The sequence below is a fragment of the Salvelinus sp. IW2-2015 genome, unplaced genomic scaffold, assembly GCF_002910315.2.
Source record: "Salvelinus sp. IW2-2015 unplaced genomic scaffold, ASM291031v2 Un_scaffold16393, whole genome shotgun sequence".
Taxonomy (NCBI): Eukaryota; Metazoa; Chordata; class Actinopteri; order Salmoniformes; family Salmonidae; genus Salvelinus; species Salvelinus sp. IW2-2015.
In genome coordinates, this window is record NW_019957565.1 from 813,626 (window position 1) to 841,561 (window position 27,936).

The 27,936-nt window shown below is 45.3% G+C and overlaps 1 protein-coding gene across 1 annotated transcript in view; it reads right to left on the reverse strand.

Annotated features, from left to right (window-relative positions):
* The window catches only part of LOC112080611 (ral guanine nucleotide dissociation stimulator), an 83,739-nt gene that overhangs the window by 48,579 nt on the left and 7,224 nt on the right, over positions 1-27,936 (reverse strand). The window lies entirely within an intron of this gene.

Here is a 27,936-nt window from a genome sequence, read left to right on the forward strand (position 1 = left end):
CTCCTTACTGTCATCCATGATAGAAACACTGACATATATTCTATTACATTAAAGCATTGATGCATATTTCATATTTTTTCATTCTCCTTCCTCCAGTCTTTGTTTCTTAGTTAGTTAGTTAGTTAGTTAGTTAATTAGTACTTGTATTCTATTATTTTACGATGATAAGCACTTTGTCACCTGTATTGGAAAGCGCTACTCATATAAAGTTATTGTTATTAAAGGCAATGTTTGAAAAACCATATGTCTTTCACAGTTTAAAGATTAACCTGTGAATGTGAAATACTTGAAGGAGACAGAAACTAACTCATTTGTTTTGTTGAGTACAGAACAGGGCAGTCTGAGCTGCCCCCACACATATCCTCAGCAACCTTTTGGTTGCTCCACTTTCTACATCTGTTTTGCGTTATGTGTGGGCTGAGCCGCCCGAGTCACTGCCAGTAAACGCAGGCTGAAAACAAAGTCAGGGAGGCTGAGGAATGCGAAGAGGGAGAATGGAGAGCAGAGAGGGGTGGGGGTTTAGGGTTTGGGGCTGACTAGGGACAATGTTGGGGTGCTGCTGTTTTCAGTGAAAAACTAAGGTCATTAGTGGGTTTCGAAGTGAGTATAAGATTTAACTGAGATGTGGTTGTTTCACCTAGCTATCTTAAGCTGACTGGATAACTAAAATATAAATGTAAGTGTATCTTTGCAGAAATGTGAATGTGTTATTGTAATAAAATATGTAATAGTATGTATATATTTTGTGTTTGAGCGTGTGTGTGAGTGAGTGCTCGCGTGTGTGTGTGTAGGGATGTAATGCTAACCCTATTAACGCTGCACCAGCGGTCATGGGTCAAATTCCATGTGACTGTTGAGTCACGGGAACCACTACAAAACTGCTCTCTGTAAATGAATGGCGCTGATAGGCGTTAATAGCCAAACTTGCTAACAGCCCTCAAGTCACAAATGGCCTAGTACTCAATCAATCATTCAATCAAATTTATTTAAAATCAAACACTTTATGATTAAATTGGAATAATCTGAACGATGATAATAAATTATTGATGATGGAAGTTAGAGGTCCTGTTCCGAAATGGACCCGGGGATTTCCCACCCGGACCTGATATGCAAAAATACATTTTTAAAACATTCCATGGTCTCCGTGGATCTTATTTCAAACTCAAAGCCAAACACAACAGCAGCTATCTGAGACGCATATTTGATGCGAGGCTAATAATTAACTGGTTGATAAACTGAATCAGGTTAGTAACATCTGAGGTTGAAGTGAAAACATTCAAAAGGGTAGCTCCCCAGGAACCGGGTATCACCTGTTGCATAGTGAGAGCCAGTTCCTCAAACAGCTGGTTGAAAAAAAACTGGACGAGCTCCATTTGAGACTGAAGAACTGTAATAACTTATGTTCCTCTGAGTTGTGGTTGAACAAGGACATGGATAATATAATGTACATCTCTGGTTTTTCTAATCATCGGCAGGACAGAATGGCAACTTCAGGTAAGCTTTGTTAATTTGACTTCCTGTTGAATCTGCAGACGTGTTGCTGTGCGTTTTGTTGCTGTGCGTTTTGCTGCCAACTTTACTTTGCTAGCTGACAACTTTACGTTTTTTTGTTTTGTTTTTGTTTTTAATTACCGTTTATATTTTTAGTTTTTTTCCATCGCAACTTTTTTCCCTCATTCAACTTTTTCACTCCGGACGCTTTATCTGGACATGGTTCGTCAACACCTTCAACAGCCGAAGCTAAGTAGTAACATTAACATGATGTCTTCTAATTGCAGTCGCTGTACTCATAATATACAGGAGACGATCGCCTTACGGCGAGAATAGCTGTGCTACAAGCCCAGCTTCAGACGCAATCGTTAGGCAAGGGTAATTTCAGTGTAGGAAAGGAAGAAACAGCGTCTGTGCCACCAGTAAGTACAGATAGTAACGTTAGTATAAATCCCCTCGCACGGTCCCCGCAGCCGGACAACTTTCTCATGGCTTCTGGAGGGAATGCTGTTGGAATGCTCAACCGGTGTCGCTCATTCAGCCGACAGAAACTTTCAACCGGTTCTCCCCATTATGTAGCGAGTCGGAGTCTGAGTCTGAGTCTTCTCTTGTCTCTACTCCTCCCGTTACGGGGTCTGAGACGCCGAAGGCTCCCACCATTAGCTCTGACAAATTGAAAACCCTAGTCATTGGCGACTCCATTACCCGCAGTATTAGACTTAAAGCGAATCACCCAGCGATCATACACTGTTTACCAGGGGGCAGGGCTACCGACGTTAAGGCTAATCTAAAGATGGTGCTGGCTAAAGCTAAATCTGGCGAGTGTAGAGAGTATAGAGATATTGTTATCCACGTCGGCACCAACGATGTTAGGATGAAACAGTCAGAGGTCACCAAGTGCAACATAGCTTCAGCGTGTAAATCAGCTAGAAAGATGTGTCGGCATCGAGTAATTGTCTCTGGCCCCCTCCCAGTTAGGGGAGTGACGAGCTCTACAGCAGAGTCTCAGCACTCAATCGCTGGTTGAAAACTGTTTCTCTGCCCCTCCCAAAAGATAGAATTTGTAGATAATTGGCCCTCTTTCTGGGACTCACCCACAAACAGGACCAAGCCTGACCTGCTGAGGAGTGACGGACTCCATCCTAGCTGGAGGGGTGCTCTCATCTTATCTACCAACATAGACAGGGCTCTAACTCCTCTAGCCACAATGAAATAGGGTGCAGGCCAGGCAGCAGGCTGTTAGCCAACCTGCCAGCTAGTGGAGTCTGCCAATAGAACAGTCAGTGTAGTCAGCTCAGCCATACCATTGAGACTGTGTCTGTGCCTCGACCTAGGTTGGGCAAAACTAAACATGGCGGTGTTCGCCTTAGCAATCTTATTAGGATAAAGACTCCTCCATTCCTGCCATCATTGAAAGAGATCGTGATACCTCACATCTCAAAATAGGGTTACTTAATGTTAGATCCTCATTTCAAAGGCAGTCATAGTCAATGAACTAATCACTGATCATATATCTTGATGTGATTGGCCTGACTGAAACATGGCTTAAGCTGATGAATTACTGTGTTAAATGAGGCCTCACCTCCTGGTTACACTAGTGACCATATCCCCCGTGCATCCCGCAAAGGCGGAGGTTTTGCTAACATTTACGATAGCAAATTTCAATTTACAAAAAAAAAAATGGCGTTTTCGTCTTTTGAGCTTCTAGTCATGAAATCTATGCAGCCTACTCAATCACTTTTTATAGCTACTGTTTACAGGCTCCTGGGCCATATACAGCGTTCCTCTCTGAGTTTCCTGAATTCCTATCAGACCTTGTAGTCATAGCAGATCATATTCTAATTTTTGGTGATTTTAATATTCACATGGAGAAGTCCACAGACCCACTCCAAAAGTCTTTCGGAGCCATTATCGACTCAGTGGGTTTTGTCCAACATGTCTCTGGACCTACTCACTGCCACAGTCATACTCTGGACCTAGTTTTGTCCCATGGAATAAAATGTTGTAGATCTTAATGTTTTTCCACATAATCTGGACTATCGGACCACCATTTTATTACGTTTGCAATCGCAAATCTGCTCAGACCCCAACCAAGGAGCATCAAAAGTCGTGCTATAAATTCTCAGACAACACAAAAATTCCTTGATGCCCTTCCAGACTCCTTCTGCCTACCCAAGGACGTCAGAGGACAAAAATCAGTTAACCACTAACTGAGGAACTCAATTTAACCTTGCGCAATACCCTAGATGCAGTTGCACCCCTAAAAACGAAAAACATTTGTCATAAGAAACTAGCTCCCTGGTATACAGAAAATACCCGAGCTTTGAAGCAAGCTTCCAGGAAATTGAGAACGGAAATGGCGCCACACCAAACTGGAAGTCTTCCGACTAGCTTGGAAGACAGTACCGTGCAGTACCGAAGAGCCCTCACTGCTGCTCGCTCATCCTACTTTTCCAACTTAATCGAGGAAAATAAGAACAATCCAAAATTTATTTTTGATACTGTTGCGAAACTAACTAAAAGCAGCATTCCCAAGAGAGGATGGCTTTCACTTCAGCAGTAATAAATTCATGAACTTCTTTGAGGAAAAGATCATGACCATTAGAAAGCAAATTACGGACTCCTCTTTGAATCTGCGTATTCCTCCAGGGCTTAGCTGTCCTGGATCTGCACAGCTCTGCCAGGGCCTGGGATCGGGAGAGACACTTAAGTGTTTTAGTACTATATTCTTGACACAATGATGAAAATAATCATGGCCTCTAAACCTTCAAGCTGCATACTGGATCCTATTCCTACTAAACTGCTGAAGGAGCTGCTTCCTGTGCTTGGCCCTCCTATGTTGAACATAATAAACAGCTCTCTATCCACCGGATGTGTACCAAACTCACTAAAAGTGGCAGTGATAAGCCTCTCTTGAAAAAGCCAAACCTTGACCCGAAATATAAAAAACTATCGGCCTATATCGAATCTTCCATTCCTCTCAAAGATTTTAGAAAAAGCTGTTGCGCAGCAACTCACTGCCTTTCTGAAGACAAATAATGTATACGAAATGCTTCAGTCTGGTTTTAGACCCCATCATAGCACTGAGACTGCACTTGTGAAGGTGGTAAATTACCTTTTAATGGCGTCAGACCGAGGCTCTGCATCTGTCCTCGTGCTACTAGACCTTAGTCGCTGCCTTTGACACCATCGATCACCACATTCTTTTGGAGAGACTGGAAACCCAAATTGGTCTACACGGACAAGTTCTGGCCTGGTTTAGATCTTACCTGTCGGAAAGATATCAGTTTGTCTCTGTGAATGGTCTGTCCTCTGACAAATCAACTGTACATTTCGGTGTTCCTCAAGGTTCCGTTTTAGGACCACTATTGTTTTCACTATATATTTTACCTCTTGGGGATGTTATTCGAAAACTAATGTTAACTTTCACTGCTATGCGGATGACACACAGCTGTACATTCAATAAAACATGGTGAAGCCCCAAAATTGCCCTCGCTAGAAGCCGTGTGTTCAGACATAAGGAAGTGGATGGCTGAAAACTTTCTACTTTTAAACTCGGACAAAACAGAGATGCTTGTTCTAGGTCCCAAGAAACAAAGAGATCTTCTGTTAAATCTGACAATTCATCTTGATGGTTGTAAAGTCGTCTCAAATAAAACTGTGAGAGGACCTCGGCGTTACTCTTGACCTGATCTCTCTTTTGACGAACATATCAAGACTGTTTCAAGGACAGCTTTTTTCCATCTACGTAACATTGCAAAAATCAGAAATTTTCTGTCCAAAATGATGCAGAAAAATTAATCCATGCATTTGTTACTTCTAGGTTAGACTACTGCAATGCTCTACTTTCCGGCTACCCGGATAAAGCACTAAATAAACTTCAGTTAGTGCTAATACGGTTGCTAGAATCCTGACTAGAACCAAGAAATTTGATCATATTACTCCAGTGCTAGCTTCCCTACACTGGCTTCCTGTTAAGGCAAGGCTGATTTCAAGGTTTTACTGTTAACCTATAAAGCGTTACATGGGCTTGCTCCTACCTATCTTTCCGAGTTGGTCTGCCGTACATACCAATACGTACGCTACGGTCACAAGACGCAGGCCTCCTAATTGTCCCTAGAATTTCTAAGCAAACAGCGGGAGGCAGGGCTTTCTCCTATAGATCTCCATTTTTATGGAACAGTCTGCCTACCCATGTGAGAGACGCAGACTCGGTCTCAACCTTTAAGTCTTTACTGAAGACTTATCTCTTCAGTAGGTCATATGATTGAGTGTAGCCTGGCCCAGGAGTGTGAAGGTGAACGGAAAGGCTCTGGAGCAACGAACCGCCCTTGCTGTCTCTGCCAGGCCGGTTCCCTCTCTCCACTGGGATTCTCTGCCTCTAACCCTGTTACAGGGGCTGAGTCACTGGCTTGCTGGTGCTCTTTCATGCGTCCCTAGGAGGGGTGCGTCACTTGAGTGGGTTGAGTTACTGACGTGATCTTCCTGTCTGGGTTGGCGCCCCCCTTGGTTTGTGCTGTGGTGGAGACCTTGTGGGCTATACTCGGCCTTGTCTCAGGATTGTAAGTTGGTGGTCGAGGATTTCCCTCTAGTGGTGCGGGGGCTGTGCTTTGGCAAAGTGGGTGGGGTTATATCCTTCCTATTTGGCCCTGTCCGGGGGTTTCTTCGGATGGGCCACAGTGTCTCCTGACCGCTCCTGTCTCAGCCTCCAGTATTTATGCTGCAGTAGTTTGTGTCGGGGGCTAGGTTCAGTTGGTTACCTGGAGTACTTCTCCTGTCCTATCCAGTGTCCTGTGTGAATTTAAGTATGCTCTCTCTAATTCTCTCGTTCTCTCTTTCTCTCTGAGAACCTGAGCCCTAGGACCATACGTCAGACTACCGGGCATGATGACACCTTGCTGTCCCCAGTCCGCCTGGCCTTGCTGCTATTCCAGTTTCAACTGTTCTGCCTGTGGTTACGGAACCCCTACCTGTCCCAGACCTGCTGTTTTCAACTCTTATGATCGGCTATGAAAAGCCAACTGAGATTTATTCCTGATTATTATTTGACCATGCTTGTCATTTATGAACATTTTGAAAATCTTGGCTCTCTCTAATTTTCTCCTTCTCTCTTTCTTTCTCTCGGAGGACCTGAGCCTAGGACCATACGTCGGGACTACCGGCCGTGGTGACTCCTTGCTGTCCCCAGTCCGCCTGGCCTTGCTGCTATTCCAGTTTCAACTGTTCTGCCTGCGGTTATGGACCCCTACCTGTCCCAGACCTGCTGTTTTCAACTCTTAATGTCGCTATGAAAAGCCAACTGAGATTTATTCCTGATTATATTTGACCATGCTTGTCATTTATGGAAATTTTGAAAATCTTGGCTCTCTCATATTTCTTCTCTCTTCTTTCTCTCTCGGGACTGCGCCTAGGACATGCGTCGGGACTGCCGCGTGGTGACTCCTTGCTGTCCAGTCCGCTGGCTTGCTGCTATTCCAGTTTCAGCTGTTCTGTGGGTTATGGAACCGCCACCTGTCCCAGACCTGTTGTTTTTCAACTCTTGATGATCGGCTATGAAAAGCCAACTGAAAATTATTCATGATTATTATTTGACCATGCTTGTCATTATGAACATTTTTGAACATCTTGGCATAGTTCTGTTATAATCTCCACCCGGCACAGCCAGAAGAGGACTGGCCACCCCTCATAGCCTGGTTCCTCTCTAGGTTTCTTCCTAGGTTTTGGCCTTTCTAGGGAGTTTTTCCTAGCCACCGTGCTTCTACACCTGCATTACTAGCTGTTTGGGGTTTTAGGCTGGGTGTCTGTACAGCACTTCGAGATATTAGCTGATGTACGAAGGGCTATATAAAATAAAATTGATTGATTGATTGATTGATTGGTTAACAATAGCTGGTCCGTGACCTCTAATATTAAGGAATTCTCGAGGTTGTGCTTCCCTGAGTTAGAATAAGCTGTAGACCATATTTTTTACCAAGAGAGTTTTCATCTATATTTTTCGTAGTTGTCTATTTATCCCCATAAACCAATGCTGGCACTAAGACTGACCTCAACGAGCTGTATAGTGCCATAATCAAACAAGAAGATGCTCATCCATAGGCGGCGCTCCTAGTTGCCAGTGATTTTATTATGCAGGGAAACTTAAATCCGTTTTACCTAATTTCTTCCAGCATGTCACCTGTGCAACTAGAGACAAAACAACTCTAGATCACCTCCACACACAGAAATGCTGTGACGTCTACTCCCGCTCCTCCCCTCCGGCATTCGACCGGTATACTACCGATATACTAACCACTGGTACTGGCATCCATCATTACGCACACCTGGCACCAATCATTACATGCACCTGCACTTCATCATGAGGCACACCTGGACTCCATTACCTCACTTATTACCCTATCTCAGTGTCTTTGTTACAGAATACTGACTCAAACAATGGAAGCAGCAGGAAAACAGAATATCTCCCAGACAGTCGACGAGCAGGGATACCTTCTTCATCAACACCCCGACCAGCTGGCACAACTGGAGACAGCTATGGAAGAGGTTCTTCGCAGTGTGCAACATCTCGAGCATACCCGGGAGGTGTTGCCGTCAACTAGCAGAGGATACTCTACAACCAGTCGACCCAGCACAACAGCCCATTCAGCAACAAGCTCAGGTCAGTCATGCCCGTTTATCCCTCCTGGATAAATATGAAGGCACCCCATCTAAATGCTGTGGCTTCCTACTTCAGTGCTCCCTTTACTTTGCGCACCAGGTGGGAGCCCCCACCACCGAGAGGTCCAAGGTTGCCACGGTTATTTCTCTGCTGACGGGGCAGACATTGGAATGTGCCACTGCTGTCATGGAGAGAGGAGAGGAGGACCTAGATTCATGGCTCTGTTCAAATGTATCTTCGATCAGCCCCCGGAGGGCAGGGGGACCTGAAGGCTGCCGAGTACGCACTCACCTTCCGGACAGTAGCAGCATTCAGCGGATGGAATGAGCCGGCACTTCGTACGCTCTTACTGAGCTCCCCTCTGTCGGTTTCACTGCCATTTTGGTGGTTGTGGATAGATTTTCCAAATCCTGTCGTTTTATCCCTCTCTCTGGTCTCCCTATTGCTCTCCAGGTCACTGAGGTACTATTCCAGCAGGTCTTCCGGCATTATGGCCTTCCGGAGGACATCGTCTCCGACTGTGGCCCCCAATTCACATCACGGGTATGGAGAACCTTTATGGAGAAGCTCGGGGTCACAGTCAGCCTCACTTCCGGGCAGGTGGAGAGGATGAACCAGAGGCTGGGGAGGTTCCTGAGGAGTCACTGTCAGGACCGGCAGGGAGTGTGGGCCCGATTCCTTCCATGGGCGGAGTACGCCCAGAATTCACTACGTCACTCCTCCACTGGTCTGACCCCTTCCAGTGTGTTCTGGGTTTTCAGCCAGCCCTGGCTCCATGGACCCCGGACCAGACCGAAGCTCCTGTGGTTGATGAGTGGTTCAGGCGCGCAGAAGAAGTTTGGAGCGATGCTCAGGTGAGACTCCAGTGCGCCGTCCACCGTCAGAAGGAGCAGGCAGACCGCCACCGCAGTGCGACCCCTGTGTTCCATTCTGGGGATCGTGTCTGGCTCTCTACCAGGAACCTCCCACTCCGCCTGCCCTGCAAGAAGCTGATCCCCCAGTTTGTGGGGCCTTTCAAGGTTCTCCGGGGGATCAACGAGGTGACGTACAGGTTACAGCTTCCCAGTGACTACCGTATCTCACCTTCTTTTTATGTCTGACCGCATAGGCCGGACCCCCCTTGATGTCCCGGAGGGGTGTCATGGGGTACAACATCAAGTAGAGGGAGCACTCCATTACCTCCCCTATATCTGGCACTCCCTTAGGTTCTTGTCCCAGACAATATTGCGTCTGTGTCTATGTTAAGACGTCACTACGATGTTGTCTCATTCCATGTTTGTTGGTTTATTAAACGTACCACCTGCTTCTCGACTCTCAGCGTCTTCGTTACAAATGCATACAAAGCTCTCCATTGCCCTCTATTTTGCAAATCTGACCTTAACTCTATCCTCCTGATTCCTGCTTACAAGCAAAAACTCAAACAGGAAGTACCAGTGAAGCGCCCAATATGGAAGTGACTACCATAGCTCACCTTCTTTTCATGTCTCCCTTCTCAGGCCAGTGGTTCCTGGTCCCCTAGCTGATGCTGTCCACAACGACACCCCTCCACTCCCCTTGGACATCAAGGGGGGTCCAGCCTATGCCGTCAGATCCCTACTGGACTCCCAATGTTGTGGGGGTTGGCTCCAGTACCTGGTGGACTGGGAGGGGTATGGCCCAGAGGCGCGGTGTTGAGTTCCAGTGGAGGACATTCTGGATCCCAACATCATCGTTGATTTTAACCTTTGCCGCTGTGGCTAGAGCCGTGCGTCGGGGGTGGTACTGTCACGTCTACTCCCGCTCCTCCCCTCCGGTGTTCAACGTCACCGGTATACTAACCACCGGTCCTGGCATCCATAATTACGCACACATGCACTTCATCATGAGGCACACCTGGACTCCATTACCCTCTATCTCGCACTCCCTCTGGTTTTTTCCCCCAGTCAGTATTGTTTCTGTATCTATGTTAAGACGCCACTACGATGTTGTCTCGTTCCATGTTCATTGGTTTATTAAACGTACCACCTGCTTCTCGACTCTCAGCGTCTTTGTTACAAATGCATACAAACCATCACCCTCCATTTTGCAAATCTGACCATATGAAATGTATTTATAAAACCATATCCTCCTGATTCCTGCTTACAAGCAAAAAGTCAAACAGGAAGTACCGGTAACGTGCCCAATATAGAAGTGGTCTGATGAAGCGGATGCTAAGCTACAGGACTGTTTCACTAGCACAGACTGGAATATGTTCCAGGATTCATCCAATGGCATTGAGGTGTTTACCACATCAGTCACTGGCTTCATTAATAAGTGCATCGACGACGTCGTCCCCACACGTACATATCCCAACCAGAAGCCATGGATTACTGGCAACATCCGAGCTAAAGGCTAGAGCTACCGCTTTCAAGTAGCAGGACACTAATAAATCCGGCTACGACCTCTGACGAGCCATTAAACAGCCAACGTGTCAATGAAGGACTAAGATCGAATCCTAGCATGTCGACTCTGACGCTTGTCGGATGGGGAAATGCTTGCAAACTATCACGGATTACAAAGGAAAACCCACCTGCGAGCTGCCCAGTGACATACGTCCCATGTGGCTTAGTTGGTAGAGCATGGCGCTTGCAATGCTAGGGTTGTGGGTTCAATTCCCACGGGGGCCCATACAAAACATGTATGCACTCACGATTGTAAGTCACTCAGGATAAGAGCGTCTGCTAAATGACAAATGTAAATGACGCGAGCCTACCAGATGCACTAAATACCTTCTCTCGCTTCGAGGGAGCAACACTGAACCATGCATGAGAGCACTAGCTGTTCTTGACGACTATGTGATCACGCTCTGTAGCCTATGTGGGTAAGACCTTTAAACAGGTAAACATTTGCCCACGGATTACCAGGACAAATACTCAGAGCATGCGCTAACCAGCTGGCAAGTGTCTTCACTGCCATTTTTAACCTCTCTCTGACCCAGTCTGTAATACCTACATGTTTCAAGCAGACCACCATAGTCCCTGTGCCCAAGAACGCAAAGGTAACCAGTCTAAATTACTATCGCCCCGTAGCACTCATGTCTGTAGCCATGAAATGCTTTGAAAGGCTGGTCATTACACACATCAACACTATCATCCCAGACACCCTAAACCCACTCCAATTCGCATACTGCCCCAATAAATGTACAGTATTATGCAATCGCTATTGCACTCCACACTGCCCTCTCCCACCAGGACAAGAGGAACACCTATGTGAGAATGCTGTTCATCGGCTACAGCTCAGCATTCAACACCATTGTGCCATCCAAACTCATCACTAAGCTAAGGACCCTGGGACTGAACACTTCCTGGACTTCCTGACGGGCTGCCCCCAGGTGGTGAAGGTAGGCTACAACACATCCGCCATGCTCACCCTCAACACGGGGGCCCCTCAAGGGTGCATGCTTAGTCCCCTCCTGTACTCCCTGTTCACTCACGACTGCATGGCCTCGCACAATTCCAACACCATCATTAAGTTTATTTACGACATGACGTGGTAGGCCTGATCACCGACAATGATCAGACAGCCTATAGGGAGGAGGTCAGAGACCTGGCAGTGTGGTGCAAGGACAACCTCTCCTTCAACGTCAGCCAGACAAAGGAGCGGATTGTCGACTACAGGAAACGGACGGGTCACCACGCCCACATTCACATCGACGTGGCTGTAGTGGAGCGGGTCGAGAGCTTCAAGTTCCTCGGTGTCCACATCACTAAGGATCTATCATGGTCCACCAACACAGTCGTGAAGAGGGCATGACAACACCTCTTCCCCCTCAGGAGGCTGAAAAGATTTGTCATAGGCCCTCAAATCCTCAAATATTTCTACAGCTGCACCATTGAAAGTATCTTGACTGCATCACCGCTTGGTATGGCAACTGCTTGGCATCAGACCGCAAGGTGTTACAGAGGGTAGTGCGTACGGCCAGTACTTTGCTGGGGCCGAGCTCCTTGCCATCCAGGACCTCTATACCAGGCACGTCAAAGGAAGTCCCTACAAATTGTCAAAGACTCCAGCTACCCAAGTCATAAACTGTTCTCTCTGCAACCGCACGGTAAGCAGTACCGATGCACTAAGTCTGGAACCAACAGGACCCTGAACAGCTTCTACCCCCAAGCCATAAGGATGCTAAATATGTAGTTAGTTAAATAGTTAACCAAAACAAACTGTTTTTTGACTCATCACATACGCTGCTGCTACTGTTTATTATCTATCCTGTTGTCTAGTCACTCTATTCCTAGTTATACAATGGCAAGAAAAAGTATATGAACCCTTTAGAATTATCTGGATTTCTTCATAAATTGGTCATAAAATTAGATCTGATCTTCATCTAACTAACAACAATAGACAAACATACTGTGCTCAAACTAATAAAACACAAATTATTGTATTTTTCTTGTCTATATTGAATACATCATTTAAACATTCACAGTGTAGGTTGGAAAAAGTATGTGAACCACTAGGCTAATGACCTCCAAAATCTAATTGGAGTCAGGAGTCAGCTAACCTGGAGTATAATCCTTGAGACAAGATTGGAGATGTTGGTTAGAGCTGCCCTGCCCTATAAAAAACACTCACAAAATTTGAGTTTGCTTTTCACAAGTAGCATTGCCGGATGTGCAATGCCTTGATCAAAAGAGATCTCAGAAGACCCAAAATTAAGAATTGTTGACTTGCATAAAGCTAGAAAAGGTTACAAAAGTATCTCTTAAAGCCTTGATGTTCACCAGTCCACGGTAAGACAAATTGTCTATAAATGGAGAAAGTTCAGCACTGTTGGTACTCTCCCTAGGAGTGGCCATCCTGCAAAGATGACTGCAAGAGCACAGCGCAGAATGCTCAATGAGGTTAAGAAGAATCTTAGAGTGTCAGCTAAAGACTTACAGAAATCTCTGGAACATGCTAACATCTCTGTTGACGAGTCTATGATACGTAAAACACTAAACAAGAATGGTGTTCATGGGTGGACACCACGGAAGAAGCCACTGCTGTCCAAAAAAAACATTGCTGCATGTCTGAAGTTCGCAAAGAGTATCTGGATGTTCCACAGCGCTACTTGCAAAATATTCTGTGGACAGATGAAACTAAAGTTGATTTGTTTGGAAGGAACACACAACACTATGTGTGGAGAAAAAAAGTCACAGCACACCAACATCAAAACCTCATCCCAACTGTAAAGTATGGTGAATGGATTATCATGGGTTGGAGCTGCTTTGCTGCCTCAGGTTATGGAAAGTTTGCTATCATCGAAGGAAAAATGTATTCCCAAGTTTATCAAGACATTTTGCAGGAGAATGTAAGGCTATCTGTCTGCCAATTGAAGCTCAACAGAAGTTGGGTGATGCAACAGGACAACGACCCAAAACAGAACAGAAGAACAGAAGAAAATACGCCTTCTGGAGTGGCCCAGTCAGAGTCCTGACCTCAACCCGATTGAGATGCTGTGGCATGACCTCGAGCGGTTCACACCAGACATCCCAAGAATATTGCTGAACTGAAACTGTTTTGTAAAGAGAAATGGTCCAAAATTCATCCTGACTGTTGTCCAGGTCTGATCCTCAACTACAGAAATCATTTGGTTGAGGTTATTGCTGCCAAAGTAGGGTCAACCAGTTATTAAAACCAAGGGTTCACATACTTTTTCCACCCTGCACTGTGAATGTTTACACACTGTGTTCAATAAAAGACACGAAAACGTAGAATTGTTTGTGTGTTATTAGTTTAAGCAGACTGTGTCTATTGTTGTCTATACATTTTATGTCCAATTTATGCAGAGGTACAGGTAATTCCAAACGGTTCACATACTTTTTCTTGCCACTACATGTACATATCTACCTCCATTACCTCATACCCCTGCACATCGACACTGTACTGGTACACCGTGTATATAGCCAAGTTATTGTTACTCAATGTGTATTTATTATTACTTTTATTATTACGTGTTATTAGTTTTCTATTATTTCTCTATTTTATTTTTCTCTGTAATTCACTGTTAGTCGACACCTATTTTTTACGAAGCATGTGACAAATAAAATGTGATTTGTTGACTAACTAGAATCTTCCCATCCATCCCTTAGTGGGCCTTGTGTCAAACAAGACTGGTCAAATTAAAACAACATGCACTCCGATTGGCTAGCCCTTTTACCACATATGCAGCGTTCCACTCAAACACAACAGGAATTCCTGGGCAAAAATAAAATAAAAAGGGAAAACATGCAAAAACAAGGGAAAACATGCAAAGGGAAGATAAACCCAGATGCAGGCCACAGAGTCTACTACTAACCAAAGAAGACATGGTTGTCATTTACTGGGTGGGAAAGAGATGGGACCCCAAGGTCGTTCACACACTGTTAGCAAACAGTCCCTGTAGCACAACAACGGGGGTGATATAGTAGTCATGATTATGGTGTAACACTGGTGTGGTACTCAGTCCTGGCTCCTGTCGTTATGTAACTCCAATGACAGGGCATAGAGGCTCTTCCCTGTTGCTTTGTGGAGGCTTACTATGGGCTATAATTAGATTCTTTGTCAGTATCCACGGTAACCTGCAGGTGAGGTTCAGAAAATAATTATAGGACGCCATTTTATTAGTTGGCCTGGCTTTTTTGTGATCCCAGAATATTACATTTTTATTGTAGCGGAAATAGCTTGTGTGCTACTGCAGTGCATTTGTTCTGTAGTTTTTATGATTCTCAAGCACTTTATATAATGGTGTGGGAGCTATCAACCCCTGTCATCACCAATGGGTAAAGCACTGCAGAGATTTCCTCTTATTTTTTGCTCATCAAACATGTTTTTCTGTCTAGATGAGAGAAATTAATTTGAAAATAGCATGCTTACACAGAATAAGCCAATTCCTGGACTAAAAAATATTCTTCATTTTCATCCGGGAAACCGTCCCAAAGAATACAGGCACATTTGTATACATATAACCCTTTTTGGTTCTAGGTAGGACCCGTTGGGGTTCCACGTAGAGCCATCTGTGGAAAGAGTTCTACATGGAACCCAAAAGGGTTATACTTGGAAGACAAAACGGTTCTACCTGCAACCATAAAGGGTTATTCAAAGGGTTCTCCTATGAGGACAGCCAAAGAAACCGTTTGGGTTCTAGATAGCACCTTTTCTTTCTAAGAGTGTAATGGAGGAGATGGAAATGGAAGAGCATTTCTCCCAGTGTCACCTCACCTCGTCTTTATAATTACTACACTGGTAAATATATTAGAAACCAGGCATTGTTCACCAGCTCTGAAATGCAAAGCATCCAGGATGCACTGGAATAAACCGTTCCCATACCCACTATTGTAGGTGACCGAACCACCCATGCGCTCTCTCACTCTCACCCTCTCTCACTCTCTCTCACTCTCTCTCACACTCTCTCCCTCTCTCTCTCACGCTCTCTCTCTCACTCTCACTCACACAGCAGAGGTCATCAATATCTTTCACATCTTAAAAATGAGATACTGTGGATATTCAGTGTCATAAAAATAGTATGACAAGTTCAACACTTTTAAAGACGCTCACAAAGTAATGCTTGGGGATAAAACATGTAACTCTCTTTTTCTCTCTCTCTTATTCTCTCTCCCCCAACCTACTGTACAGCAGAGCAGAGGTCATCATTACAGATGTGGTCGACATCCCCTCCTCCACCCCTCCCTTCTCCCCCTCTCCTTCTCCTCCTCCCCCTCCCTTCTCCCCCTCTCCTTCTCCCCCTCCTGGTTGAGAAGTGTAAATAAGTTGTCATTAGAAAGGTGGAGCAGAGAAGATACTGGAGATTACAGAGACTACAGAGCAATGACACTGGAGCTGATAAGAACTCCAAGGGGGCTGACAACGATACAGACTCCCAATTTCCACCTCTTATCTCTGGGACACCACATCCAGGAACAGAGCCTGGCTGGTACTATAGCCGGGCCGGGTGGGCTTGTGGATTGGGAAATGAAGAGGAGTTTTGGCAAAAGCCTGGTTGTCTGAGGAAATAAAAGTAACCACTGGAAAATTACCCTAGTAAGATGGGAAATGATCTGGTGATTTACCAAACGTATGTCAAAATAGAAATACCAGTCCCAAAATGCTTACTTTGTCAGCGCTCAAGTTTTCAAGATATGTAACTTTCAAAATACAGAAATAACAATGGCATGAAACCATTAAAGTGGCACTCCAGTCTCCTTTTCACCTCATTTAACAACTGATTTACTTAACAAAAGGCACATCTCAATAGGTGGTCCAAGCATGTCATGACATGGCACGATCCATAGACTTCTAATGTGATGGGTCCACTTACAGGGCAAGGAGAAACAAATTCAGTCAAAGCTGGTTGGCTGGTGTCTGTGGAAAGATGGGAAATTATCCTAATTTTGCTACTTAGTGTTGTCACTCACTAATATCAAGTTTTTTTTGTTTTTTTTTCAATCAAGTTTATTTTATATAGCCCTTCGTACATCAGCTAATATCTCGAAGTGCTGTACAGAAACCCAGCCTAAAACCCCAAACAGCAAGCAATGCAGGTGTAGAAGCACGGTGGCTAGGAAAAACTCCCTAGAAAGGCCAAAACCTAGGAAGAAACCTAGAGAGGAACCAGGCTATGAGGGGTGGCCAGTCCTCTTCTGGCTGTGCCGGGTGGAGATTATAAAAGAACTATGCCAAGATGTTCAAAATATTCATAAGTGACAAGCATGGTCAAATAATAATCATGAATAATTTTCAGTTGGCTTTTCATAGCCGATCATTAAGATCGGCTATAATAGCGCCTTCTCTTTCTAGAACTACCTTACATCAATCACACATGACCCCTGACCTGTGCCATAAAAAGAAACACACATCACACAAACCGTGACACGTTTTACACAGTAAAATGGACACTTTCGGTTGCAGATCATTATATCAAAGTGACAGTAGATCATGTTTTGTATTGTGTTGCTTGCTACAATGCTACTCAATCCTGATTCTATAAGCATCCATGAAAGGCTGTTGCCCTGTGCCATGTTAATAATAGCATCAGTGCACACATAAATACAGTTGAAGTCGGAAGTTTACATACACCTCAGCCAAATACATTTAAACTCTGTATTTCACAATTCCTGACATTTAATCCTAGTAAAAATTCCCTGTTTTAGGTCAGTTATGATCACCACTATATTTCATGAATGTGAAATGTCAGAATAATAGTAGAGAGAATGATTTACTTTAGGTTTTATTTCTTTCATCACATTCCCTGTGGGTCAGAACTTTACATACACTCAATTAGTATTTGGTAGCATTGCCTTTAAATTGTTTGACCTGGGTCAAACGTTTCAGGTAGCCTTCCACAAGCTTCCTACAATAAGTTGGGTGAATTTTGGCTCATTCCTCCGGACAGAGCTGGTGTAACTGAGTCAGGTTTGTCGGCCTCCTTTCTCACACAAGCTTTTTCAGTTCTGCCCACAAATTTTCTATGGGTTGAGGTCAGAGCTTTGTGATGGCCACTCCAATACCTTGACTTTGTTGTCCTTAAGCCATTTTGCTACAACTTTGGAAGTATGCTTGGGGTCATTGTCCATTTGGAAGACCCATTTGCGACCAAGCTTTATCTTCCTGACTGATGTCTTGATATGTTGCTTCAATATATCCACATAATTTTCCTACCTCATGATGCCATCTATTTTGTGAAGTGCACCAGTCCCTCCTGCAGCAAAGTACCCCCACAACATGATGCTGCAACCCCCGTGCTTCACAGTTGGGATAGTGTTCTTCGGCTTACAAGCCTCCCCCTTTTTCCTCCAAACATAACGAAGGTCATTATGGCCAAACAGTTCTATTTCTGTTTCATCAGACCAGAGGACATTTCTCCAAAAAGTACGATCTATGTCCCAATGTGCAGTTGCAAACCGTAGTCTGGCTTTTTTATGGCGGTTTTGAAGCAGTGGCTTCTTCCTTGCTGAGCGGCCTTTCATGTCGATATAGGACTCGTTTTAGTATGATAATTTTGTACATGTTTCCTCCAGCATCTTCACAAGGTCCTTTGCTGTTGTTCTGGGATTGATTTGCACTTTTCGCACCAAAGTACGTTCATCTCTAGGAGACAGAACACGTCTCCTTCCTGAGCGGTATGACGGCTGCGTGGTCCCATGGTGTTTCTACTCGCTACTATTGTTTGTACAGATGAACGTGGTACCTTCAGGCATTTGGAAATTGCTCCCAAATATGAACCAGACTTGTGGAGGTCTACAATTTTTTCCCTGATGTCTTGGCTGATTTCTTTTGATTTTCCCATGATGTCAAGCAAAGAGGCACTGAGTTTGAAGGTAGGCCTTGAAATACATCCACAGGTACACCTCCAATTGACTCAAATTATGTCAATTAGCCTATCAGAAGCTTCTAAAGCCATGATATAATTTTCTGGAATTTTCTAAGCTGTTTAAAAGCACAGTCAACTTAGTCTATGTAAACTTCTGACCCACTGGAATTGTGATACAGTGAATTACAAGTGAAATAATCTGTCTGTAAACAATTGTTGGAACAATTACTTGTGTCATGCACACAGTAGATGTCCTAACCAACTTTCCAAAACTATAGTTTGTTAACAAGAAATTTGTAGAGTGGTTGAAAAATGAGTTTTAATGACTCCAACCTAAGTGTATGTAAACTTCCGACTTCAACTGTACGCTACATTCTTTCTCCTGGCCAATAGAATAAGTACTTAACTTAGGACCTGCCTGTGGTGCACCCTGATCTGTTCCATGGCAAAACCATGCTGACCAAAGCCTAAAAGAGCGACCTGACCTGATAGGCTGTCTCCTCCCACATCCTAACCACCAACCGGTGTTTAACTTACAGATTCTACCACATAAAGGAAACTGACCTAGGATCAGAGAAATAGTACATTAGTAAAAATCCTCACGCCACTGTCCAGATAACGTGCACAACTATAGAGTGCATATCAAGTTTGCATATGCGTTCAATTCAAAGGTGAACTGTAAGTTACACAAGCATATTGAGCCGTCACAACAGATTCCACTACCACTGTCCTAGCTCTCAGTCTCCACACCAGACATCTGCAGTCAGTGATCTCCTCTCCAATCTCCACACCAGACACCTGCAGTCAGTGATCCCTCTCAGTCTCCACACCAGACCCTGCAGTCAGTGTCTCCTCTCAATCTCCACACCAGACATCTGCAGTCAGCGATCTCCTCTCAATCTCCACAGACACCTGCAGTCAGTGATCTCCTCTCAGTCTCCACACCAGACACTGCAGTCAGTGATCCCTCTCAGTCTCCACACAGCAACCTGCAGTCAGTGATCCCTCAGTCTCACACAGACACCTGCAGTCAGTGATCCCTTCAGTCTCCACACCAGACACTGCAGTCAGTGATCCCCTCTCAGTCTCCACACAGACACCTGCAGTCAGTGATCCCTTCAGTCTCCACACCAGACACTGCAGCAGTGATCCATCGTCCAACCAGACACTGCAGTCAGTGATCCCCTCAGTCTCCACACCAGCACCTGCAGTCAGTGATCTCCCTCAGTCCTCACACGCAAGACACTGCAGTCAGTGATCCCTCAGTCTCCACACCAACACCTGCAGTCAGTGATCCCCTCAGTCTCCACACCAGACACCTGCAGTCAGTGATCCTCGTCAAGTCTCCACACCAGACAACCTGCAGTCAGTGATCTCCTTCAGCTCCACAACCAGCCACTGCAGTCAGTGATCCCTCGTCTCCACACCAGACACATGCATCAGTGATCCGTTCCACACCAAGACACCTGCAGTCAGTGATCCCTCAGTCTCCACCCAGATACCTGAGTCAGTGATCCCTCAGTCTCCACACCAGACACCTGCAGTCAGTGATCCTCAGTCTCCACACCGACACCTACCAGGTGGTCCAGTATGAGAGGAACATCCAGCATACACATCATCATGGGCTGGACCAGGGCTCGGTGGAGGCTGAAGGGGGACTTGGACCCCATGCTGCCCAGGGACAGAGTCTTGGCTTGGGCTTGGGTGGCAGGGCGCCCTGGCTGGGGCTGTGGTCTCCAGCTCTCAGACCCTACTAGAGGGCTGAAGCTGAAGCAAAGGAATCTCTCCTTATGAGTCTTCTGCTGCACTTTCCTTTATCTATTTTTCTCACTTGTTGTTTTCCAAAATGAACGAAGGGGAAAAAGTGTCATAAGTAGACGCCTCTTCTTTCTACTCAGACTTTCTCTTTCCTGTCTCTCTCTCCTTGTCTCTTTCTCCTTCCCTTTCTCTCTCTCTCTTGTCTCCTTCTCCGTCTCTCTCTTCTTGTCTTTCTCGTTCTCCTTCTTTCTCCTTGTCTCTTTCTCCTTCCCGTCTCTCTCTCCTTGTCTCTCTGTTCTCTCCTCTCCTTGTCTCTTTCTCTATCCGTCTCTCTCTCTCCTGGTCTCCTTCTCTCTCTTATCCTTGTCTCTCCTCCTCTGTCACTCTCTCCTTCTCTTTTCCTTGGTCTTAAAGTCACTGTAAGATCCTTATGACATGCTGCTACACGTTAGAGCACACCTGTCCACTACTTTGAGACACTCACACATTGTAAACCTTAAAGGAGTGCTGGGGTGTAGGAGGCGAATCAGCGAGCAGGTACTCACCACTCCCTCGCTCTCCTCTCTGAACAGCTGCTGGAAGGCTATGGAGTGTTACTGGAGAGAGAGAGAGCAAGAGAGCGAGAGAGCGAGAGAGCGAGAGAAAGAGAGCGAGAGAAAGAGAGCGAGAGAAAGAGAAAGAGAGCGAGAGCGAGAGCGAGAAGAGAGAGAGAGAGAGAGAGAGAGAGAGAGAGAGAGAGAGAGAGAGAGAGAGAGAGAGAGAGAGAGCGAGAGAGCGAGAGAGCGAGAGAGAGCGTGCGTGCGTGGGCTGTTGAGCCAGGGGCGAGAGAGAGAGAGAGGACTATTAATGATTGAGTACCAGAGAGGGAAGAAAACAAGCTTCTACGTGCTTTCTTTTCCAAGGGACCTCTGTTGCCAAGGTCAGTAGTGATGCTTTGTGTGTGTGTGTGATCATCTAACATAAACATCTACAACACAACGGACAAATCATGTATGTGTGTAGGTGTGTGTGTGTGCCTACAGTGCTGAGGGCCATGGCTGACCAGTTTAAGAGCACTGCATTGGGAAATGTATGCATGAGCGTGGAATATACAGTCAGCAGTCTCTTTCCACTGCACATAGCACAAAAAGAGCACTCTAACACGGCTGTTTTTCCTGTTCTATGCGTCTCTCTCATGTGTAAGGTTACCTGATGGCATGCCTGAACCATAAAACACCACATCAGCCACTGAATTCGGAAGTCACTGTTAAAGTATAATTACACAGGACAAGGTGCCTCGCAAATTCACCCCTAAGTACATGGAGACACACTTCACCTGCTCTTAAAAATTTTCTGTAAGTTTGTGATGAATGTTAATTCTACACAAAAGCATAACTGGGACACAACAACAGTCCGGGGTAAAACGAAATATGGGGGGGATCATCCGGGGTACAACGAAATATGGGGGGATCATCCGAGGTAGAACGAAATATGGGGGGATCATCCAAGGTAGAACGAAATATGGGGGTTGATCTGGAATCTGCATCCAGGACGTCCAGTGCGGAATATGTACGGGATGGGAACTCGCTCCACAGTGCTATTCCAGCTATGACTCACAGATTGACCGGAACGTGATACATGACTGTAATATAGGAGGCTTACTCCATCTAAACCCTTTGCTCGTTTGAAAATGTGCCTCTGCCAGACACTTCTAATGATTATCAGTGTGATATCCCGCCTCAGGGGAAATGTGGACATTAAGATGAATGCGGTATCACACAGAGACCAGACGCGCTTTCTTATCACATAACAAATGTCAAATTCCCTCGCTGGATGATAGCTATCAAATTTGACGCAAAGCCGGTTGTCAGGATTGTGTTATTTCACCTTTCATCAGAGCGTGAGGTGGCAGTACGAAGGCAAACAAGGCTTGACTTCAGAGAGTCAGTGCCAAGGAGCATGGGGATCAAGGGATAGATAGCAATTATGATGATTAGAGCAAACTAAACGGATAGCTGAGGTGAAAAGGTCAAAGAATGAAGTGGATATATAGAGAGTTTATGGACAGAAACAGAAATGGGTGGACAAAAGAGAGAAGATGGAGGGGAAATGCATAAACTGACAGTAAATAAAGTGCACTCAAACAAAGGATGGATGAGAACGCAGACAAACTAATTCCAAACCAAGAGCTTGGGGGTAAGACTGAATCTGTGCACCAGGTATGTTAGGAAGCAGCAGCAGAACCCATATTAAGATGCAGAAGCAAAACTCAGCCGACGCCGCGGAGCTTCCGTCGTTATGGAGACAGCCGAGCACTCATGCGCACTACCAACCCTGCCTGTGTGAGTTCTGACTGCCGGCCAAGACACCAAGGCACTCCTCCAAGATGGACACGTCCAAAATGGTAAATGTCTCATCCTGCTTTACAAAATGTTGGTAATTCTCCAAAACCTTTCAGGCAGGTAGCCACCTCTCATGTCTTGAACATGTTGAGCCTGACAAGGAGGGAGTGCTCACTGGACAAAAAGCAAATGTTCCCGGAGCATCAAGGAGAACCCGGAACAAATGTTAGGGAATGTTCTTTAAACCTTGGGCTATAACCTATAGCCCAAGTAAGATTCTGGCATATTACATGAATCTACAGTAAAAATAAGTACCAAGGGCTAGGAAGACCAAAGTGTTTGGGATCCCATGTCATGTGACAGGAAGTGTGGAGGATCTGGGGTCTGGTCACTGGATGATAAGTCAACTCCACTTCCTGTGGGTCATATGCTCGGTTCCATATTTATCTCCAGCTCTTTGCCTGATACCCCTTCGGTAGAAAATAAGAACATAGCTCCACCTACACCTACGGAGGTGTGATGATGGTGGTCAGGCACATCTCCATCATCATATGTTTCTATCTGCATTTCACTTCCTGAGTGTGCTGGCCACATCTTCCCCCATCCATACAGACATGTATCATGTCAACACTCCACAGAGGATCACATTTAAGTGCATGAGGATATGCTATATGCTTCACAACTTAATCCAAAAGTATATCATCACAGTGAGATAGCAGCTTCCTCCAGGGAAGCCCAGATGTAGGGATGGAGCAGCCTCCTTCCTCTCTCTGACAGACGACAGGAGACAGAGAGGTGTGTGTGTTTGACCTGCGTCTACTCAACTGGAAGGAGAAAATGGTTGCTGTGTCAAAGAGCAGCTAAACCGGGATTCGACGATGTGGCAAAACAAGCGCTAGGCTACACACACCACCTCCTTTGTTCACATACTGTCCCTGACTGGCCAGGTGCAGCGACTGGCCAGCTGCCATGGCAACAAAGTGACCATTCCCTGCCCCCCTTCCTTAAGACACAATAGGCAGAGAGATATTTATTGAGGCCTCATTGGCAGCCCCCGTAATTACAGCTTTCCTATTCACATAATTGTTTTGTTAGAACGGGGACGTTGACTTTCTAGCTTCAGGCATTTTCATGTCTCATGTCAACTCTTCATCATGTAATAAATACTACCACGTCTGACTAGGCCTATATGACACGCATTCATGTGTTTTGTCTCAGGGAAGACCCCTCGGGGGTCCTCCCAGCCGCCTGAGCACAAAAGCTTATCCCCGTTGAGAGGCTTTCAACAATTAACGAGCGGCGCATCTGACTGGCAGAGTGTAAAACAACTGTCTGTCAGAGGGATGGAGATGGGCTCACAGCCAAGAAGCTTCTCAGCCATCTGATGTCCTGATCCCCACTGTCTCCAGAACAGTCTAACAAGCCACCCCAGCACAGGGGAGGCCAAAGGTCAGGAGTCAGGTCAGGGGTCGTTATAGAGGCAGAACAGACACACACAAAACTGCGACAACTCACAGACGTGTCTTGCAGCAACAACAGATTATGAGACTATGATCGTCCTTTAAGATTCAAGACTTGACTGACTTATTCAAAGACTTTAGACTTGACTTCTGGCTCAATGACTTGAGACTCAACTCAGAGTCGTGCTCAATGACTTGAGACTTGTCCCAGAGTCATGGTCAATGACTTGAGAGACATAGGATGACTTGAGAGACTTGAGTCTGACTCATCCTCAAATGCTTGAGACTTTACTCTGAATCGTGCTCAAAGACATGAACCTTAATTTATTTCACCTTTATTTAACTAGGCAAGTCAGTTAAGAACAAATTCTTATTTACAATGACGGCCTACCCCAGCCAAACACTAACCCGGAGGACGCTGGGCCAATTGTGATGCCGCTCTATTGGACTCCCAATCCCGGCCAGTTGTAATACAGCCTGGAATCAAACCAGGGTCTGTAGTGATGCCTCTACCACTGAGATGCAGTGCCTTAGACCACTGTGCCACTCGGTTCAACTCTGGTTGACTCTGGTTCGTGACTCTGGTTCGTGCTCAAAGACTTGACTCGAACTTGCCCTAAGTGACTTCTGGACAGGTCTGGTCTCACTGATTTGCAGTGCAAGATGATACATCTCTCTCTTTATAGCGACACGTGTTTCGATGAATTGTGGCTATTATTGTGTCATAACTCAATGTACATGCTCTTTGTCTCTGAGACTTCGTGTACCATAGTGAAACGAGGTGGGCTTTGAACATCAACAGCATATATCCTCCCTGTTCCACCAACCTTTACTCCCATCTGTTCACCTTTTCTCAGCTAACCGCTGACAGATCCATTGTCGGGTTTCATTACAAGCGCATTGAGGAAAAGTCACAGGGTCTGGCGCCAGAAGCTGAAATGTTAGCTCTGATAAAAGGTTGAGTGGGAGGTTGGAGGTTGGTGCTTTATGTCCTTTATGACGTATGATATCATGATCATCCTCCCTTGGCCTTTCATAGTCTGCAAGTCATCCCACCTGGTCAACCCCTCCATGAATGTTCCTCCATTTGGCTCTCATCACCCTTAATTCAGGACGGATGCTTCCACACCCTATCCCTGTACTGTACAGCACACACTGTCCATGCTGTACACAGTCATAAAGGATGTGCTTCCTTGAGCCCTCAGCAAGGGAAGCATGGTAAAGGGGAAACATGGCGATAGTGGTTGATGTCATTTATGGGGTTAGCACAGAAAACAGGAGCAAGATACAATTGAGGGGAACAATGCATGTAAACTTTCCACACGTCTTTATTGGTCCAGTTTCACTCACTCACTACTCCAACCTTAAATCCAAGCATATGTACAATGCTATAATTTGCACATAAAATGTGTATCAATGTTGAACACATACACAAAAACACACAAACTTTATATACAATTATAGCATTGTACAGTTTGATTGGTGCAGCCAGGCATAACCAATCAACCCCATGGCCAGAGGGGCCCAGAGTCTGATCTACCACCATTATCACACTGAAGCAAAGCATGCCCCACCGCATCTATAGCAACGAGGGAAGAAAAGAATGATGTCACCGCTATAAGTTACTGAAGAAAGGCACAGATATAAATAGTCCAAGGCATTAATAGTATCTGCTTTCTACCAGACCAGAATAAAGCATCAACAGCTGATGCTTTTGATGTAGCAGAGAATGAAATGTGTTTTTTTCTAATAAAGACAAGGTACATCTGGTGCGTCCGGGAACACCACGCACAGCCAATCAAGGCGACAGCACTGCAGACACGCACACAAACAGAGCCTCGGTCGTGACACTATTGTTGGTGGCAAATGACCTGTGTTCTGTTGGGCATTGCCTACCGTCTGTGAGGGGGGTGTAAACCAGGTGCAGCCTATCATTCAATTAGCAACCAAGGGACAGAGGCACAAATGAGCTCAAAACACTGGGGGAGAAGCCTCACCCAGCACTACATAAGGCCTTTTCAGAAGGAAGGAACAAAGTGAGAAAATGGAATGAGGCGCAGAGAGAGGCATCCCAATACTATAAAATAGACTATCATGGATAGTAATGCAAATAGTAGTTGCTACATTATCTTGTCAGTAAACATGTTATCTTAACTCACATCTCTTTGCCTCATCCATACAGCTAATAACACAACAGTTGGTGTCAGCAGTGGGATCTAGCACTGCAGGTATAGTCACAACAAATGAAGTACTGACTACACACTTAGAAAAAAAGGGTTCTTCAGCTGTTCCCATAGGAACATAGGTAGAGCCCTTCTGTAGAAATGGTTCTACATGGAACCCAAAAGGGTTCTACCTTGAACTAAAAGGGTTCTACCTGCAACCAAAAATGGTTCTTCTCTAGCTAGAACAAAAGCGGTACCCGCTGTGTGCTGACCCGGTAGCGACGAACCTGGCATTTGCAATTGTAGAATCGCAATGCTCGTCAGTGGCCAATAACTTGACTTTGAGCCAATCAGAGAGCAGAAACTCCCACGTGGGGAGGCCAACAGGAGTGACAACAAAAATAAATGGGGCATTTTCTCTGTAAATACATGGTTAAATGTCATGAGCCAGTCATATTTCATATGAAATGTAGGCTATGGGATTGCAGCTAGCTAAGTGCACAGACACAATGCACACAACACTAAATACTTCCTCCAAGCTAGCTAACCACTGTAGCTAGTATTGACATTATAATTCAATCACAATGAATTAGTTTGCTGTGCTAGCTAGCTAGCGAATATGCTAAAGTTAGCTAGCTAGCTAAACATTTGGCTATGGACTTGAACTGGCAGTATGGGATTATGGAGAGTGAATTAAATTGTTTCTTCGTAATCTTGCTAGGTAGTTAGCTGTGGCCATCTGGCTAGTATCAACAAGGGCTGTCCACAAAAAAAGCAACATTAGCGCAGCTAGCAAGCTAACATTGGGTTCTAGACCATTAACTAAGCAACACAGAAGGACATGCATTGCCAAACAACGCTACTGCCACCTTCTGGTTTGGAGTATTTTAACAAGGCTGAGTGGCTGACGACTTCAGGTTCTTTGCTGTGTGAACACAAAAGAGATTATACTAAGTACTGTCTGCAGGCAAACGTTTGTGAGTGAGTGAGTGAGAGAAAGCAAGTGAGACAGAGAGAGAGAGAAAGAAATAGAGAGACAGAGAAAGGGAGAGAGTGAGAGAGAGAGAGAGAGAGAGAGAGAGAGAGAGAGAGAGAGAGAGAGAGAGAGAGTGTATGTTTGCTTGTTCTATGATTGATATTGAAGGTTAATCAGTGAGAGTGAGGGGGTTGTGCATAATAATATGTATTTGTGAGTGTATAGATGTCACCAGTGACATAACTACTCTGTACAACACGTTCAAGCCAAACCAATCAAACGCACCCAATCAAAACACACCAAACCAATCAAACACATTGACTAGGCTAAAACTAGACTTTTAACATATTATTTCCTTTCCGCAGTTTCAGGCTTCTCTACGATAACTCCACGGACTGCTACAAAACGACAACACATTTAAGCTTCAGGCAGCTCTCACTACTAGCCTAGTGATGGCCCAACACCTTCGGCCCCTCGCGGTCATACACACTACACACTAACACCCAGGCAGAAACAACAACTAGTGTCCCCTCACATTGTGACAGCATGACCTTAGGCTGGTGATCAGAGGCCAGAGCCAAACAGAGAGAGAGACTCCATTCAACTCCTCGTATTGTCTCCTTGCCAAAGGAAGTGGCGTTTATCCGCCCTCACGTTCTTCATGATTGCACTCCTTTGTCTGCCGATGAGCGTAATAGAGGCAAAAAAACAAAAACATGAACAAAGGTCTCGACAAGTAGACCACGCGCAGCTACGAGAAACCATGTTAACGGTTGATTGTAACATTTTTGTGCGGCCATTGCACTGCAATGAACCGCAAGTGTC